The following is a 20,482-nucleotide window of genomic DNA, read 5'->3' as shown; positions in this document are numbered from 1 at the left end:
GTGAAGTAAAAAGCAGCATATCATCTACTGAGAGTAAAGGTAGAATTGGTGGAATAGAGACTTTTTAAATGAAATTAAAATACAACTACTGAGTAAAGTGGGAGTGACCTTAACCAGAGATACACAAAAAATATTGCCAGGTAGTTCTGAGGTCCCAACTATGTTATGAACCATGACTGTCCCATGGCACCAACCTGGTAGTTCATGTAAAGTCCTGCAGTACTTTGCAACTCTGAGCTATTCTTGTAATGACTCTTCAATTTTAAGACCCCAGGTATACAGAGATGACAGATTGCTAGATTGATCCAGATATGAGTTTTTGGAAAGTTTGGTGCAAAGGAAAGATTCATGGTTTCAATGGCATACACCCAACTCAAACTAGCTTAAACCCATAAGAAAGTTGATGAGGCTATATAACTGGAAATTTCAAAGTATATCTGGTTCCAGGGGTTAATCACTGTCACTGTCTTTTTCTCCATTTATTGACACCATTTTCCTATCTAGTGTTTTTTTTTTTTTTTTCAGGAAAATTCTTCATTATTGGCAGTAAAGGAGAACACCTGAATCTTAATCCATCATTTACAGTAGCCATCCCCCTCAAAAAGAGAGCACATCTTTCCCATTAGCTTCAGAAATTATTACAAAAATGACTCCTATTTATCTTCTTGGATCACAGGTCTATCCTTAAATCAATCATTTCAACCTAAGCAACGGAATACTCTGAGTGACTACCTCTGGAGCTGATGGGTGGAGTAAATTCCACTCAAACCACATGGGCTAACAATATGAGGGAATCCTTAACCAAAAGGAAGAGATGCAAGGCTGACAAAATGGATAAAAAGGAAAACTTAAAAGCATGTCACTTGTCTTCATTTATTTTACTTTTCAAGTGTCCCCTTTGCATTCAGACTTAAACTTATACTTTTTATATTTCTGAATACCCAAGCTTAATCTTTTATTTTTTCACTTTCTCTTCCACACATTCCCATGATTCTATTCCTTGGTGTCACCCTCTATTCATCTACCTTCAAAATGCTTACTAATCTTCACTTTCTAAAATCCTTCATTGACCAAAATTGATTCAATACTTAAAAAGCAAAGCTATTTTAATTTTTTCAATGAATCCAATTTAATCAAATCATTACTCATCCTCAAAATGCTGATGGGTATCCAAATTAATTTTCAAAATATCTCTTTATACTTAAGGACATAGTGTGAAGTAAAATGTGCAACTAGACTGCACACATGTATTATTCCACAGATAATTCAGTTAATATATATTGGCAATCCAAATGTAATTGACAGTAAACTTAGGAGTTAATACAAACTGGATCTCATTTCCTCTGCTCAGAATGCTTTAGCATTTTCCATTTCTCTGAAGGAAAAGATCAAAACCCTTAACGTGGTGCACAGAGCCCAGCAGATCCAGTTCCTGCTACCCCCTCATTATGTCACACCCTCTCTGGTCTTGCTCCACTGAAGCCTCACTGGTCTTCCTTCAGTCCTTCCTTCATAACAGTCAACCTCCCAACACAGAATGGTCTCATAGTCTCTTATTTTTGCTGGGCAAGTCTCTCATTTTTCATCCTTTGGAGCTCTGTTCAAAGTCCCCATCTTCAGAGAAGGAAAAGCCTTCCCTGACCTCCTTGACCACATCAATTCATCCATCAGATTAATTTCAATTTTTGTAGCATTGAAATCTTGACTCCTCTTGATACAGTCATAGCTTTATAGTTGTGTGATTACTTCACTATAGTCTTCCCCACTCACTGCATTATAAATACTAAGAAAGCTAGGGACTGTCTAGTTTGGTCCACTGTTGTATCTCTAATATTCAATACATTGCCTTGGGCATTGCTGGGACCCAATAAAACAAATACATTTTGAATGAGCCAATCTATTTATAAATTCTTGATATAAAAAAATAAATTCTTTTCAGTTGATTTCTTAGTTTCCCAAGAAAGAAAGAAGACGATAAAATATACTAAAAGAATTTTTACTGAGCTCAAGATTTTACTTTGGGTGTAAAAAATATCAGAAGTAAGTATTTACTAACATTTATTTTCTAAATGTGGGTTGTATATGTTCAACTAGATTTTCTTATAAGCCATTTTTTGAGAGACAAGATGATAAGTGACATGCTTGTCTTCTGTCCAATATCATCAGACAGTTGTTCACAATACAAAAATAAAAGTCCATGCATAATGAAAGCTTTAGACTTTGGTTGCTACTTAGCATTGTCTGATATAGACAGTATAGTTGTCTATTTGACAGCAGATGCTCTATGTAGCTTGGCATCAACACTATTGTTTACATAATACTGATTCTCCATGAAAAACATCTCTTCACTTTGTACCCTAGAGGATTCATTATCTCTCCAGGGGCAGATGGAGATTTATATATAAAAACTGGTAATGACCTTCTTTGCAAAATTAAAGATGTTGGCCAACTCCTTCTTTGGCAGCTGTCCAACTTGCATAATTGCATTTGCCTTTCTAAATTTCCCTGGAAGCTGCAGTTGAATAAGGTGTTCTTTTAAATTTGCATTTTGAAAGGACTTAATCGTGCAGCATTAAACAGCTGCCCCCAGCTGAAGTCTCAGACCTGGCTGGTATTGGTGAACTTTGTGTGTTATCAAATCACCTTAAGAATTTTCCAGTCAAATGAAAGCCATTAATGTTAGTGCATTTATATGAACAAAATGTTTAGATTTTGTGCAATGTCCATTAGCTACAGTTAGCATTCCTAAGGTAATTTTCCTACTCTACTCAATCAGAATTAATAGCACATTCAATAGACATGCTTACTAAGGATTTGCTCAGAATGGTACTATATATGACAGTCAGTAAAGAGAAGTATGGGTAAGTTTTATATTTCTTACATCCACCAAAGACTCTGATCTAATGTCATCTAATCTTTAATGTAAATAAACTAGAAGTCTAACCAGGAGAGGAGGTTGTCATTCTCCAACACCTGTTATACCAATAGGCACCTTCTCAGAAAGCAACCGCATGTAACTTCTAATGCAAGGTTGGTTGAGTCCATGTGATTGGACTACACATACCTCCACCAATTTCCTCTACAGAAGCAACTGATAGGCTGAACTAAGAGCTTGTTAGTTAGCTTGGAACAAAAATTTTGCATAATGGACTCCATATTAAATGGTACTAATTCTACTAATTCTACTAATTCTATCAGGTGTTCTAGCTTAGGACATTTTTATTCATTCAACAAGTATGCATTGAGAACATACTGTGAGTCAGACAGTGCACTAAGTACTACAGACACTGAAGAATGGACAGTGGTTTTCTGTACTCATGAGGCTTACTAATGGAGAAGTCAAATAGTAGTCAAATAATCACATGAAGGAGCATATCTTTACATTCTAATACATGTGCTAAGAAGAAATAAAACAAAATACTTTCAGAGGCTGACCTAATATGGGAGGCTTAAGGAAGGCTAACCAGAAAAAAAATGAGGCTTGAGCTGAAATATGGAGAAGAAACAGAGCTAACAAGCTAAATTAGAGAGAAACATTACTAGTAGAGAGAACAATATTGTGAGACTCTTGTAAACGCATTAGAGAAAATTTTAAAAAGTAATAATAAATAATAAATCAGTGCCATTGGAATGCAGAGACTGAGGAAAAGAGTAGATTGCAGTTAGGCTGGAGACACAGATAGGAGCCAACCACCGAAGCCCTAGAGGGCTATATTTATTATTTTGGTTTCTACCTAAAACAACAAAGGTAAGTCCCTCAAGGTATGGGACATACTCAAAATTATGGTAATATACTCAAAATTATACTTGAGTATAACTCAATAAGAGGGGCACCTGGGTGGTTCAGTCGGTTGAGCATCCGACTCTTGATTTCAGCTCAAGTCATGATCTCCCAGTCATGAGATCCAGCCCCACGCTGGGCTCTGCAATGGGCATGGAGCCTACTTAAGATTCTCTTTCTCTGTCACTCTGCCCCTCTCCTTGGCTTACATGTGCTCTCTCTCTCTCTCAAATAAAAATAAAAATAGGGGTGCCTGGGTGGCTCAGTCGACTGAGTGTCCGACTTCAGCTCAGGGCATGATCTCGCAGTCTGTGAGTTCGAACCCCACATCAGGCTCTGTGCTGACAGCTCAGAGCCTGGAGCCTGTTTCAGATTCTGTGTCTCCCTCACTCTCTGCCACTCCCCTGCTCATGCTCTGTCTCTCTCTCTCTCTCTGTCTCTCTCTGTCTCTCTGTCAAAAATAAATAAACATTAAAAAAATTAAAAATAAAAATAAATTTTAAAAAATAACAAAGTGATGAAAGAGGTAAGAGAAGACCTCATATGAGAAGACCAAACAGAGTGACTTCTCAGGCTAGAGAAAATGGTAGTGTGGGCTAGAGCAATAGCAGTAGAAAAGGGGAGAGGTGAACAAATTCACAGGATATTCAGATTTGTTACAGGGTTTAAACATGAGCTTGAGAACTCTTTGAGACACTCAAGTAGAGATATTGAATAGGCAATTAGGTACATGATCTGGTCTGGTCTGGTCTGGTCTGGACTGGAGGTATAAATCTGAGAATCATTAGCCTTTCAATGAAGATGAGCCATGCATATGGAAAATACTATCTAGAGAGAGAATATGTGATAGACACAAAGATGCACCACTCACATCTCCCAACAGATATTCTTCAGCTATAAGCTCCTTCAGCATCTGCCTCAGGTAAGAGAATCTCCACACCAGACCTCATGCTCTTCCTGGACACCCCACATCTAGCGAATGAGTAAGGCAGATGTATGAAGGCTCAGCCATTTCAGTTTCATGGTGGATGAGTCCATGATTCAGAATGCCCCCGCGCTCATGCCCAGATTGGCCAAAGCTTTGTTGGGACTGCAGCAAAGTTCAACTTCTTTTTCACACCTCTGCTTTCTTTCCACAGATGTTGATTCATAATAAACACTTTGCATCCCAAACTCTGCACAACATCTGATCTGAAGAACCCAACCTGTAACAGAATGTAAAGTAAAAGGGGAAAGTGCTCAGAACATACCAAACAGAGAAGGGTGTATCTGCAAAGTAGCGAAGAAGGAAATGCTAGAAAGGAAGAAGTAAAACCTGGATAGCTCTGTGTCCTGGGAGCCAAAACTAACATATTACCAAAAACACAGAGGGGACAAGAGTGTTCAGAGATCAGAAAAGAATTACTGGTAAACATTCATTTAGTTTAAATCGTGGAGGTCATCGGTGGCCTGAGCCACAGTGGTTCTGGTGCAGAGCTAGAAACAACGGTCATAATGGAGAGAGTTGAGGAGTGAGTTTGAGGTGAAAAAATGGACTCGGCAAATAATTAAGCCCTTTAGAAAATTTAGAATTTAAGAAATGAGAAATACCAAAAGGAGTTGGAAGGGAAAGCGGGAGTCAAGAAAAGGTGGTTGTTTTTAATAGAGAAGAGATATGAACAGCTTTAAATGTAATTGGAAATAATCCAACTGAGATGGATATGTAGAATAAACAGCAGAGAAGAGGTGAAAAGGAAGAATTGATAATGTTACATCCCTGATAAGGCATGAAAGGATGAGATGCAAAACACAGGTGGAGAGATTGGCCTTAAATAATCAGAAGACTACATCCTACACTAAAATAGAAGGAAAAGAGAAAAACATGGGTACAGATGGAACTGTATGAATTTGGTCGCAGGAAGCTGAGGGAGTTCCCATCTGATCCCTTCTATTTTCTTCAGGAAGTAGGAGGTGAAGTCATCTGCTGAGACTGAGGAGAAGCTAAGAATATTTGAGGTTTGAATAGAGTATAGAATGCTTAAACCAATTTTTGAAAATAGAGGGAGAGAATTTACCAGGGGAGCAAAGAATTGGCAGATTTAAAGTGCCCGATGTATCGGCACCAATCTGTCCTGATGGGTGACTTTTGTGGCAGTGCCAGTTGTTCATTCATAGGCACAGAGAAAACAGAGATCCATTCATCCATAGTTGGGCTTTTGTCAGATAAATGGGAGGAAATGTTTAAGAGACGAAAGGACAGGGAGTTAAGACTATCAGTGTGAGCATCATTCAAATATAGACTGTGGGATCTCAATTAAATAATGCTGGTGAAAGCATGAAAAAAGATGAGAAAATAGAAGCTGTGGGGCTGGGAGAAAGTTAAGGGGTTAGCACATCGGGGCAACACTTCTCCAGATCTGAGGATCTTACTAGTATGCAGAAGATGGTTCAAGTCTGGAAGGGGGACCTGAGATTCTGCATTTCTAACAAGTTCTCAGTTAATGCTGATACGACTGAGCTAAGGACTAGACTTTGAGTAGTAAGCCATTAGAAGTTCAAATAAAATCAAAAGTACTTTTGAATCGGAGAATGAAAGAGAGGAGAGAATAGAAGAAGGCAGAAGCAATGAGGGGGAAAAACAGTGGACAATGAGTTAGAGAAAGAGAGAATCAGAAATAAAGGAAAGCTACGGTATTGGAATTTGAAAGGAACAATGGATGCCCACTTCTGAGAGCAGGCAAATGTCCAGGTCACCAAAGATGCTGTTAGATCACTAGAGCTGTGGTAACTGAACGCTGAGCAATGATGAATGGGATTCCATGAAGGAATCCCCCAGCCGCTAAGGAGTCTCCTTCTCTTGTTGTTCATGTGCTCGTGTATTTACAAAATATCCCCATTCATGTAAGTGACTCTCTGTCTTGGCCACCTGAGAAGTCCAACTAAAGGAGATGCCTTGCAGGTCCTGGTTAGGTAGGTTGTAGTTCAGTGTGGAAGGGATACCCATCACACTATTACTAGGGAGGCAGAAAATGCAGGGCTGTTTTTTGAGAATAACTCTATTGCAGTCAGAATTTTAACATGCACTTCCAACATATCCCAGAGCTTCAAAAGACAGTGTAGCCCAATTTGTAGGGTGATTTAAATAAACAAACAAACTAACTATGGAGGGCTTTGGGCTTTAAACACAAGTAAAGAGGGAAAAGGAAATTGTTAGAACTTCTGGAAATAGCCTACTCTGACTTAAGGGACACTTTTAAATCTAGACAGCTCAAACAGGATTGTCTAACCTTAGGCTCAGATGATATAGATGGGTCCATAAAGTTCATTTTCCTATCCCGTTCTATGAACCGTACCTTCCCAAGAAATTGTAACTTGCCTTCTAATTCCTGAGTAAGCAGCTAAAGATTGCCTCAAATGCTGAATGAAATCGACCATCAAGACTTGTATTCAAACAACAAAATAATTTTAAAAAATAAATGAAAATATTTGTAATTCAAGGTGAATTGATGCAACTCAAACTTAGGGGAAAAAAACAAACTTGGATTAGACAAATATTGATAGTATCTAACTTTATTTCTCCCTTTTGTGCTGAATATTTGATTTGCTTTCAACCTTGTCCCATGTGACTCTTCCTTGGAAATGTAGAGATTAAACTCTAGTAAATGTTTGTTTTGAAGGAATTCTAACTTTTGGAAGGGAAACAATTGAACAGAAAAACAAGGTACAATTATACCTTCAAAAATATACTTCAGGGGCGCCTGGGTGGCGCAGTCGGTTAAGCGTCCGACTTCAGCCAGGTCACGATCTCGCGGTCTGTGAGTTCGAGCCCCGCATCGGGCTCTGGGCTGATGGCTCGGAGCCTGGAGCCTGTTTCCGATTCTGTGTCTCCCTCTCTCTCTGCCCCTCCCCCATTCATGCTCTGTCTCTCTCTGTCCCAAAAAATAAAATAAAAAACGTTGAAAAAAAATTTTTTTAAATATATATATATATATATATATATATATATATATATATACTTCAAAAATTAAACTATCTGAATTACAAAGAAGGCCCCTCACCTAGGCACAGGTAAGCAAATGCCATAAGTAAGTATGGAACTAATAAGTAATAATTAAGTTTTCTGGCAGAGTATTCAGAAAGCAGCAAGTAACCTTGTGTAAAGCACCCTTGCAAACTTGAAATCTATAAAGAGATGACAAATGGCACAAACATAAGAGGATTTATTTGCTATTCAACAATAGCTTAATTGCATCAACCTCAATAAATGAGAAATATCATCATCTCTAACACATGACTCACTGGCAGGGAAAACAGGGGGAGCGGCAGATTTTTCTGATATTCTGCACATCTCAGAAACTAGGCAAATGTCCATCCATGTATATTCCATTCTTTTACAAACTTGTACATTAGGGACAGAAGTCACTATTTAGTATAAACCAGAAATTTATAATTCAAGAAGTATAAAAATGCTTGAAACTGGCCACAGATTATTCTGGAAAGAATATCTGTGGTAATTGGGCAAAAGGAGCTGATCACCTAGATTCTTATATATACGAAAAATCTGTTTCTCATAACTGCTCAGTTTGATTCAGGAAGAAAAGCTTGTCAGTGTCATCAAATGAGTTAGTTCTTTCTTGACTTGGAGAGATCTTATAGACACATTACATTCTCAGTGCTGTGTTACTCACTGTGTGATGGCATCACTCAATTCCAGGGTATTCCCTGATACAGAGTTTTATCCAAAAGAAAATTATTTAAGGGAAGAAGTCTGGCCTAAAAGAAAAAAGTTGCAGGCTTAGTAAGTTTGGAAATTTTAGACTGTAAGAGATAGGAGAAAAAACTCACACTAGAGTGAATACTCTCTCTCTCTCTCTCTCTCTCTCTCTCTCTCTCTCTCTCCCCCCACTTCATAATACTATTCAAAATAAAGAGTATGTTTTTGGTTTTGGTGGCTTTTATTTTTTAACCTCTTATTAAATTACCTGATGCTGTAGCTCATCATATACCCAAAATAGCAATCACAAATTAAAATGCCTACAGGGGTGAGGCAGATAAAGCAAAGGAGCGAAAGCATTTCTGTCAAGTTGAAGAAAATGTGCTGTGGTGAGAACTTGGCAACTTGTAGAGTACATGAGCTGCCTAAAGATCTCAGTATTTACTTACCTCCACTCAGTTGTCACAGGCAGAAATGCAGACTGAGTGTTGCCAGATGTTACAAATTTTCAAAATAAAGTATAAACCTGAATTTTTATGTGCTATCTCCTAGATTTTAAATTTGGCAATGATTCCGACATTGTTTGGAAGTGCGTGGGGACTTCTAGTCAAGATGGTTTAGTGAGTTCATAAATTATCATGCCCTCTCTGCTCCAAACCCTCGGTCATGATTGGAAATGTCTAAAAAGATAAAATCCCTATGACATTAGCAGGGTATGAAATCAAGACAAATATCTCCACAGACCAGAAACAGAACAGAGGGGCAATGTAGTGAGCAAAGCTTGGGCAGATGAGTAGCCAGAACCAGGCAGGATGCCTGCAGATTCACTGGGACTACCAGAAACATGGAGGAGGCTAAAAAACAGTTGGCTTGCTGTTAGGGACTATGGTTTATTAGGAAGTGTTGGACCTGAGAAAATATGAGGAAAAATGACACAGTTTTAAGACCAGAAGTGATCCAAAGATCCCCTAGCACCATAACTGTATCAGCCTTATCTCCAACATTACTATGGATCAGGAGCCCCCAAACAAAACAACTCTAGAGATTTTATAGGAGTTGTCTGTCAAACCAGTATAACACCTAATCACACAAACCTTTTCATCAATTGACTCAATTTGTTTACTCAACAATTATCTATTGGGCAGCACGAAATGCCAGGCAACATTCTAGGTACTGGAGAAAAATAAGTGAACAAAATAAAGTCCCTAATGTATTCAGGTTACATTCCAGTTACAGGGGAGGGGACAGTATGGGAAACAGATCACAAATAAACAAGAGAATATATAGTATGTCGGAGGGTGAAAGTCCTAGGAAGAAAAAATACACTAAGGTAAGGAGGAAAAAGAGCACCAAATTGGAAGGAAGGGTACTATCTTATAGAAAATGCTAGAGAAGACCTAGTGAAAAGGTGTTATTTTAGGGAGCCAGCCACATAGATAGGTAAGGGACAAGTGTCCCAGGGAGTTCAAAGGCTTTGAGGCAGGGCCATGCACAACACATTCAAGGAACAGCAAGGAGCCTGGAGTGGAATAAGGAAGAGGAGTAAAAGAGAAAAGTCAGAATTATAGCAGAAGGCCAGATGACACAGAGCCTACCAAGCCATTTTAAAGTCTTAAGCTTTTACTCTCTGTGAGGTGAGAAGCCACTGAGGGATTCTGAGGACACAAGAGACAAGATGTGACTTTTACACCGAGAAGATCACTAGGACAGCCTTGTTCAAAAAAGACCAGAATGAAATGGTAGGAGCAAGGAAAGAGGCAAGAAAACTAGCTAAACGTCCACTCAAGGAATCCAGGTTAGCGATGAGGATGGCTTGGGCCAAGGTGGAGGCAATGGGGGTGGTAAAAAGTGGCTAAAATCTTAATATAAGTTGAATAGAGAGAGAGAAGGAAGGAGGGAAGAGGATTGCTGTTAGATTGAATGGTGCATCGAAAGGCAAAAATAACTCCAGACTTTTTGGCCTCCATAGCTGAAAGAATGATATTACCATTTACTGAGACTGGAAAGTATGTGGAAAGGTCAGGCTTGAGGTTGAAAGTTGGGTGAGAATCAGAGTTGGGAGGTTTGGCACATATTAAGTCTGTGATATATAGAAGACATCCAAGTGGAAATTTCAAGTAGGAATCCCAAGGAAGAGGTCCAGGCTATTAAAAATTTAGGAGTCATCAGTGGAATCATTAAATTAAAATCCATGAGACTTGATGAGATCAGCAAGGATGAACACATAGACTTACCCATCAGTCCAGGAAGTACACTCCTTGAGAAGAGTCCAATAAAGGGTCCATTTAAGTGGTGCGGCAGGGTTTAAGGTAAAGAATAAGGGACGATGCACTACCCCAACAACAGAAAACCTGTAGGGGTAAGAGAAGGGAGAAGTTACTGGGAACACAGAAGAGGTGGCTGAATGGAGAGGGCCTCCTGACAAAAGCTATAACTTTTAGTCAAGGGAAGAAACACAGCAGTTAGGAGTCTAGAGGAATAAATAGCCCAACTTCACCCTCTTCCCAGCTTCCAACAGGAAGACGAGGGAAGGAAATCTGTTGATACAGTGCACTCAAATAACCTCTTAGGGCACAAATGAAAGACGAGAAGGGAGAAAGCAAATGTGGAAAGGCGCAAGATATTCAGCACAATGGACAAAGGCACACAAGAACTAAATCTTGAGGAATTACAATTTTAGAGATCAAACAGTTAAGGAGTGTGGCAGGCCTAATTCTAAGGTGACCCCTATGTGTTCTTACCCTTGGTGTTCTGTGCCCTATAGAATCCCCAGTCTTTGAGTGTGGGTAAGACCTGTGACTTGCTTCCAACCAATAGAATATTGCCAAGGTGAAGTTATTTTGAGATGTAATTAAGGTCCCAAATCAATTTGTTCTGCATTAATCAAAAGCAAGATTATCCTGGTGGGTCTGACTTAGGTAAAAAGTCTGACAGTATCGGGGGCTGAGGTCTTCTTGAGGTCAGAGACTCTCCTTTTGGTCTTGATGAAGTAAGCAGCCATGTTGGAGAAGCCCATATGGCAAGGAAGTGTGATGGTCTGTAGGACTTGACAACTAGCAAAAAGCCATGACCTTCAATCATACAGCCAAGAAAGTGGCATCCTAAAAGTAAATCCAAAATATTTCAAGAAGAGAGTTATCATTTAATCGAATGCTTCTGATAGTTCATGTAAGGCGATAACAGAAAGCTGACCATTAGAATTTAACTGGTGGCTTTAGTGTGCAAATGAGGACAAAAGCCTGATTAAAATGGATCCAAGAGGGGCACCTGGGTGGCTCAATCACTTAAGCATCCAACTCTTGATTTTAGCTCAGGCCATGATCTCAGTCATGAGATCAAGCCCCATGTCAGGCTCTAGTTTGGGCATGGATATTGCTTGAGATTCTCTCTCTCCTTCTCCCTCTGCCCCTCCCCTGCTTGCTCTCTCTCTCTCTCTCTCTCTCTCTCTCTCTCTCTCATAAAAAAATAAAATAAATTGGATCCAAGAGAGGATGGAAGGAAAAGAAGTTGCTGGTGACCACAAATTAATTTTTCAGTACATTTTACTATCATGACGAGCAGAGAAACATGGTAGTAGCCGGAGATGGATGTGGGGTCAAGGGAGAGTGCTTTCACAATAAGAGGTATTACATCATTTTTTAATACTTAGTAGAATTATCAAGGAGATAACAGAGAGGGGGAAATATCAATATAAGGAATAGATGGAGAATTTTCTGGAATTAAGTCCTTAAGTAGGCAGGAGGGGCTAGGAACTAGTGCTAAGGTGGAATTAGACCTGAAGAGAAACAAGGACAGTTCATACATAAGAATAAGAGAGAAGTCTGATCATTTGGGTCCAAACACCAAAACCAAATAAAGACCGTGTAAGAAAAAAAGGCAAAGAACAATTTCACTCATAAACATATATGCAAATATCCTGAATTAAATACTAGAAAGTTAAATCAACCATGCATTTTTAAACATTTTTGAGATAAAATTCACCTTTTTAAAGTGTCCAGTTCAGTTGTTTTTAATACATTCACAAAGTTGTGCAGGCTTTCCAGAACACTTTCATCACCCCAATAAGAAATCCCATACCCATGAGTCACTGCCAGGCCCTGCTCCCTGTGCCTAGCTAGAAACCACTGATCTAACTTTCTGTCTCTATGGATTTTCCTATTCTGCATATTTACCATAAGTGGAATCATATGATACTAATCTTTTATGAATGTCTTCTCTCCTTTGGCTTGTTTTCAAAGTTCATCCATGTTGTAGCAAGTATTAGTACTTCGTTTTTATGGATGAATAATACGTCCATTGGATGTATATACCACCTTTTGTTTATCTAATCATCAGTTGGTGAACATTTGGGTTGTTTCCACTTTGGGGCTATTATGGATCATGCTGATATAAATATTTGTGAACAATTTTTTGTGTGTGGGTCTGTGTTTTCAGTGTCTACATAGTAGGAATAAAATTGCTGGGTCATGTGGTAATCCTTATGTATAACATTGTGAGAACCTGACAATCTCTTTTACAGAAAAGCTGCACTATTTTACTTTCTCACTAGAAATGTACAAGTGTTCAAGTTTCTCTACATCCTTGTCAACACTTGTTATTGCCTAATCTTTTATTATAGCCATCCTAGTGGGTGTGAAGGGGTGTGAAGAGGTATCCCATTATAGTTTGCATTTCTCTGATGACAAATGATTTTGAGCATCTTTTTGTGCGCTTACTAGCCTTTGTATATCTCCTTTAGAGAAATGTCTATTCAAATCTTATGCCCATTTTTAATTGGGTTACTTGTCTTTTCATTGTTGATTTATAATAGTTCTTCGTGTATTCTGTATACTAATCCCTTATCAGATATATGATTTACAAATATTTTCTCCCATTTGGTGGTTTATCTTACCACTTTCTTGATAATGTCCTTTAAAAATCAAAAGTTTTTAAGTTGATGCAATCCCCTTTTTTTTTTCTTTTGTTTCTCGTGCTTTTGGTGTCGTATCTGAGAAACCATTGTCTAATCCAAGGTCACAAGATTTATTTCTATGTTTTATTCTATGGGTTTTATGATGTTAGCTTTTAAACATTTTTTAGTTAATTTGTGTATATGTTGTAAGGTAGGGTCCTAATGTCATTCTTTTACCTGTAGAGATCTGGTTGTCACAGCACCACCTGTTGAGATGACCTGTGTGTCTTTATTGAGTTGCCTTGGCACTGTTGTCAAAAATTAATTGATCTTAAGTGGAAGGATTTATTTCTAGATTCTCAAGTCTACTCCATTGATCTATAGATCTATCCTTATGCCAGTACCACACAGCACTGATTACTATCACTTTGTAGTACATTTTGAAATCGGGAAATGTGAGTCCTCCAACTTTGTTAATTTTCAAGATTGATTTGGCTAGTGTGGGACTCTTGCATTTACATATAATTTTAGGATTAATTTGTCACTTTTTTTTATAAAGGCAGCTGGAATTTTTTTATATATATATTTCATCTGTAGATCAGTTTGAGGAATATTTCCATCTTAATAATATATCTCCCAATCCATGAGCAAGGGATATCTTTCCATTCATTTAGATCTTCCTTAATTTCTTTCAAAAATGTTTTAGAGTCTTCAGTGTGTAACTTTTTTAAACTTTATTCCTAAATATTTTATTCTTTTTGATGCTACTATAAATAGAATTATTTTCTTGGTTTCCTTTTTAATTGTTTATTGCTGGTGTATAGAAATACATTTAATTTTGAATATTGATATTGTACCCTGAAATTTGGATGAATTTATTAGTTCTAATAGTTTGTGTGTGTGTGCACATGCACATGCATGTTTGTGCCTGTGAGAATTCTGTAGGATTTCTATATACAACATCATGTCATCTGCAAGTAGTTTAATCTCTTCCTTTCCAATCTACATGTCTTTTATATCTTTTTCTTGCCTAACTACCTTGGCTAAAACCTCCAATACAATAATGAATAGAAATGAACAATGTATTTTTTAAATCTCATCATTTTTTAAAATTTAAATCCAAGTTAATTAACATATAGTGTAGTAATGGTTTCAAGAGTAGAATTTAGTGATTCATCACTTACATACAACACCCAGGGCTCATCCGAACAAGTGCCCTCCTTACTGCCCATCACTGATTTAGCCCATTCCTTCACCAATCTCCCCTTCAGCAGTCCTCACTTTGTTCTCTATATTTAAGAGTCTCTTATGATTTGCTTCCCTCTCTGTTTTTATCTTATTTTTTTATTTTTTTTTTTTTACATTTTATTTATTTTTGAGAGAGACAGACAGACAGAGCACAAGTGGGAGAGAGACAGAAAGAGAGGGAGAGACAGAGAGAAAGAGACAGACAGGATCCAAAGCAGGCTCCAGGCTCTGAGCTGTCAGCACAGAGTCTGATGTGGGGCTTGAACTCACAAACCATGAGATCATGACCTGAGCAGACATCAGACACTTAACCAACTGAGCCACCCAGGTGCCCCAGTTTTTACCTTATTTTGCCTTCCCTTCCCCTATGTTCATCTGTTTTATTTCTTAAACTCCACATATGAGCAAACCTCATTATGAAATATGACATTTTAGGAATGTAAAAGCCATTCGATATAATAATATAAATTCAAGCAGTATACTGAATGAGAAATTTCAAATGATCAATATATTTATATAAGAAACACATATCCTGCTTGCTATGTATCAGTATTAACTCATTGAACCTTTACAACAACCTATGATTAGGTGCTATCATCCCCTATATTACACATGAGAAAATGAAGCCAGAGTTAATTTATCCTATATAACACAGCAGTTAAGTGACAGAGCTGGAAATTAAACCCAGGCAAGTTACTCCAGAGTCTAGGTCTTAACCATTTGGAATGCTGACTCACATATATTGTTATTCATCAAGGAGCTTAATGATGAAACTTGAGAAGCATTCTTTTAAAAGTCAGGAAAAAGACAAGCATGCCAGTTATCACTACTTCTATTAAACATTTTAGTGTAGGTTCTAGTAAGTACAAGCCAATAAAACTCTTTGGCATAATAATTGGAAGGGAACAGACCTAACTGCTATGCATTTGTGGAAAATATGGTTGTCTACACAGAAAATTCAATGGCCTCTAAATTCAGCCATTTCAATTTAAAAAGAGTCAGCAGATTTATGCTTAAAAGGGCTATATACAAAAATCGATGGTATAATCTTAAGCACCAGTAATAATCCATTGGATAATATAACAGAAAAAAATTCCACTCAAAACAAATACTGTAAGATATCTAAGAATAGATCTAGCAAAAGATAAACAAGTAGGGGAATGGAGAGTTCAAGAAAAGAAAAGCAGACCAGTGTAACTAAAGTATAGGGTTTCTGCAGGGGGATTCAGAAAAATGAATTTGGCCAGATTAAAGGGGTTGAATATACACTCCACAGAAAGTTTTTAAGCAAGGCAGTGGCAAAATTAATGTAATAATTAGAAAATTCATTCTGACACCAGTTAAATGGAACCCATTGGTCTAAGCAGGCCAGAAAATGTGGGGCTGGTATTCAATTATAATCACCATCACCGTGGAGATTTTTATAATCGGAGCATTCTCAATAAAAAGAAATATACTGCCACTGGCCCAAATAAAAGAAAAACCAGTATTTTAGATATGACTCTGTTTTTCTGTACAGTAAAACTGAAAAGCAGAAAACACTGCTACACTGTTACTCATCAGATAAACTCTGGCTCTCATATTTTCAATATGAGGTCAAATTATGGAATCTGAGTCATTCAGTGGCCTGGGTGGTGACCAGGTCTTCTATCTAATGACTAATTTTGCCATTTAGATTTTTTAAAAAAAGACTAAAAATATAACTGTGGATCATGGGCAGAATTTATTTATTGAAAAATGAGATTTCAGGCTGGTTTTATAAAATTGTAATGAGACAATGGTAATAAGAGAACGTAACTCTAAGAGTTAAAGCGCAGATTAAGATTTTCACATCAAACTCTAACATTAGTTTGGCACTAGATAGGGGGTTTTAGCACCCAACTGACCTATTATTGCTAAACATAATATATTCAGGCCTTTATCTTTTCTGACTTGTGTATAACATTTTCATTCACCAAATATTTATTGGGCACCTACTATACATCAGGTACTGTGTGAACTCCAAGGATTTGAGCTTAGAATAAAGCAGATGCATCATCTGCCATCTCATGGTTCATATTTCTTCCTGACCACATTGTTGCACGCTACTCCTGGGCTTTCAGGATACCACTTTCCAGAGTTTCCCCCCCACTCCCATAGCCTCCTTCAATATTGTCTCCTTTCGTGGCTCCTATCAGTTGCACTTAACCCTCAGCTCTCTTCTCTCCCAATACTCTCCCAGAGGAATTTCATATATTTCCCTTTTCTACTTCATTTGTTTAGCAAAATTATATATATATATATATATATATATATATATATATATATATATATCATGTATATCTATGGATTCTATATCTATGGATTAATATACACATAGATGTATTACTATGTGCCAAGCACTGTTCTAAACATTTTGTGACTATCAACTCATGTAATCCTCATAACCACCACTTGAGGTAGATGCTACCATTTCACAGATGATGAAGCCAAGGCACAAACTGATTAAGAAAGTGGCAGAACTGGAATTTGAGCCGAGACAGACCATGCTTTAAACCACTCTGCAATGCAAACTCCCATGACCTCAACATGAGTGGATGCCGCCTTCATATAAATCCTTAAATCAGAACATTCTGTATTCAGTCTCATTAATTAATGGCTACCATATATCTGTACCTGAACTTTTCATACAAATCAGAATCAGTGTGCTCCATTTTTCAAATTGCATTTCTTTCATGCTTTACATTCTGTGTTCAGGTTCCTTTCAATTTCCTTTTATAACATTCTCCTAACAGATTTCACTAACCCCGCAGTTCTCAAAAAATGGTCCCAAATAATCCAGCAGTATTTGAGACCATTCCCAGAAACCCACAAGGTCAAGATTATGTTCAGAGTAATACTAAGATATTTTCTGCTGTTTTAACTGTGTTAACATTTGCACTAATGGTGTGAAAAAACAGTGGTGGTACAGCTGGTGGCAACTTAGCATGACGATTTAGGGGCAGCCAACTATGCTAGAATGCTATTGCATTCTTCACCACCATTAACTAAGAATATCTTTATTTTTAAAAAAAATTTTTTTAATGTTTATTAATTTTTGAGACAGAGAGAGACAGAGCATGAACAGGGGAGGGGCAGAGAGAGGGAGACACAGAATCTGAAACAGGCTCCAGGCTCTGAGCGGTCAGCACAGAGACCGACGCGGGGCTCGAACTCACGGACCGTGAGATCATGACCTGAGCGGAAGTCGGACGCTTAACCGACCGAGCCACCCAGGCGCCCCAAGTATATCTTTAAAGAAGCAGTAAAAATTACTAATTTTTCAAAATCTTGACTCTTTTTTTTCCAATGTTTGTTGATTTAGTTTGAAAAAGAGAGAGAGTGAGGGAGAGACATAGAGAGAGAGAATCCCAAGCAGGCTGACAGCAGGAAGCCTGATGCAGGGCTCAGTCCCATGAATCTGAGATCATGACCTGAGCTGAAATCAAGAGTCGGATGCTTAAGCAACTGAGCCACCCAGGTGCCCTGTCAAAATCTTTACTCTTGAGTACAAACCTCTTAAATGTTGTATGAGACGAAATGGAAAGTACACAGAAAGTGTTTCTAACATATTGAAATGATACTTATCTCAAAGAAAAGCAATTATGTCAAAGTTTGAATTGCAAGCAGGATTTTCAAAACACTTCTTTCAAGGACTATTCAAAAAGTGTAATATTTATCCTAATTAAAATACTAGGAAAATTAGACTTTTGGAAATCTTGTACCTGATGCTGTGAAACCAAATTGTTTCCCAAAACTTGATTTTTCTGTTGAGGTGACAGTATTAACAATTTTTTAAATATTATATATTGAAATGTATCAACATTTATAGAATTTATATGATTCAGGGAACTAATATTTTTCAATGACCGATCTATGGTGGCACAAAATCATACATGGGTACAAGACTCATCCAAAATGCAAGATAGACCAGTGGTTTTTAGTGCAGCATAGTAACAAATGTGCTTTCGGATTCTACGTTGCAACTAAGCTTTATGAAATTACCATTTATTGAGTTTTGATTTCCAAACAGAGAATATTAGGCACCCTAAGTTTGGAGTTCCTCAGCCATGACACAAGCCCATTGCATGTGGAACACCTACCTGGGCACCTTTGCATCCCCCCAGCAGTGGACTCCTGGAGCAAGGACAACTGATGCAAACATGAGGCTCATGCTCCTTGCTCTGCTATGAGTAATGTCCCAGGAATTTCATGTCTTTTGCCAGCATCCATGAAGTCGTGGTAGGCTAATTTGTTAGTCTGCAAATAAATCTCAGTCTCCTCACAGTTCTTGAAGCACAATGAGTGATGAGAAAATCTTTTAACTAAGTGAAGTGATCATGTGAGGCAATCCTGGGGAATAGATTAAAATAATTAGAGTAGAGATGGTCTGAAAAGGACCATGATCTATAGGTCATAGGCAGCTACAAAGGGTTCAGCATAAGTAAAACCTGACAAAAGTGTTACTTTACTAAAGTTAATCTGATGGTGGCATGCCAACTGTCAATGTAGAGCTGGAACAAAACCCAAATATCAACAGCCACAGCAATTAACATTTACAGAGTGCTAATCATGAAGAAAGCATTACCATACTGATTGAATTTAATCCAGTTATGACTAAGGTCATTATGATAAATATTAACACTTATATAGTACTTGTTATGTGAACAGCTTTAAACACACAAACTCATGAGACTTGCATCTCAACTTTATAAGGTAGATACCACTATTACTACAATTTTACAAATAAGGAAACGAATACAACTAAAGGTTGCTCCAGGTCCCAACAAATCACAAACAAGTTCTATAAATGGTAGAGGTAGGATTTGACCCTAGGAAGTCTTTTCTCCAGAGACTATGTTCTTAACCATTATCCTATACTGCCTCTTAGGTAAGTCATATATAATCATCATATATATATATATATATATATATATATATATATATATATATCAGCCATGTAAATAAGTATAACAAAAATAAACCAAAGCCATAAAACCAGTAAATGGTGAAATCAGGAGTACTCCACTTAATATAAAAAGAGGGAGGCTATGTACTCAATTATATAAATTCAATTTCTACTCATTTAGGTTCTTTTAAACTAATCCTTTCTTTGATTCATTTATACATGCAATATGATGACTACAGTAGTATTAGCTAGTGCCTTTATCATGTCACATACCTATAATTTTTTTTTGTGTTGAGAATAGATAAGAACTAGTGTCTTAGCAACTTTGAAGTTTAGACTACAGTATTGTTAATGATAATCACTGCGTTGGCATTAGATCTCCAGAGCTTATTTATCTACTAGTTACAAGTTTTGACGTTTAAACATCTCCCCAATTCCCCCACCCCATGTTGTAAATGGTAGAATTTTCTTCCTCCTCATGGCTGAATAATATTACACATATGTACACCACTGGTTCTGATTTAAAGTGATTCCTTTGAGGGCCTGGAGGAAGATGGCGGCGTAGGAGGACACTGGGCTCACCGCGCGATCTGCTGATCACTTAGATTCCACCTACACCTGCCTAAATAACCCAGAAAACCACCAGAGGATTAGCAGAACGGAGTCTCGGGAGCCAAGCGCAGACGAGAGGCCCACGGAAGAGGGTAGGAAGGGCGGCGAGGCGGTGCGCGCTCCACGGACTGGCAGGAGGGAGCCGGGGCGGAGGGGTGGCTCGCCGGCCAAGCAGAGCCCCCGAGTCTGGCTGGCAAAAGCGGAGGGGCCTGACGGACTGTGTTCCCACAGCAAGCACGACTTGGCGTCTGGGAGGTCATAAGTTAACAGCTCTGCTCAGAAAGCGGGAAGGCTGGAGGACAAAGGGAGGGAGAGCTGCTGAGCCCCCGG

The 20,482-nt window shown here is 38.0% G+C and overlaps 1 long non-coding RNA gene across 1 annotated transcript in view; it reads right to left on the bottom strand.

Annotated features, from left to right (window-relative positions):
• The window catches only part of LOC128316444 (uncharacterized), a 51,837-nt gene that overhangs the window by 19,971 nt on the left and 11,384 nt on the right, over positions 1-20,482 (bottom strand). Inside the window, exons 2-4 of the long non-coding RNA XR_008300370.1 lie at positions 18,735-18,984; positions 10,709-10,825; positions 8,449-8,533 (exon numbers count right to left, since the gene is read on the bottom strand). This is a non-coding gene — a long non-coding RNA (uncharacterized LOC128316444). The remainder of the gene's footprint in view (positions 1-8,448; positions 8,534-10,708; positions 10,826-18,734; positions 18,985-20,482) is intronic.

The sequence above is a fragment of the Acinonyx jubatus genome, chromosome B4 (genome assembly GCF_027475565.1).
Source record: "Acinonyx jubatus isolate Ajub_Pintada_27869175 chromosome B4, VMU_Ajub_asm_v1.0, whole genome shotgun sequence".
NCBI classification, from domain to species: Eukaryota; Metazoa; Chordata; class Mammalia; order Carnivora; family Felidae; genus Acinonyx; species Acinonyx jubatus.
This window is presented reverse-complemented; position numbering and strand designations above follow the sequence as displayed.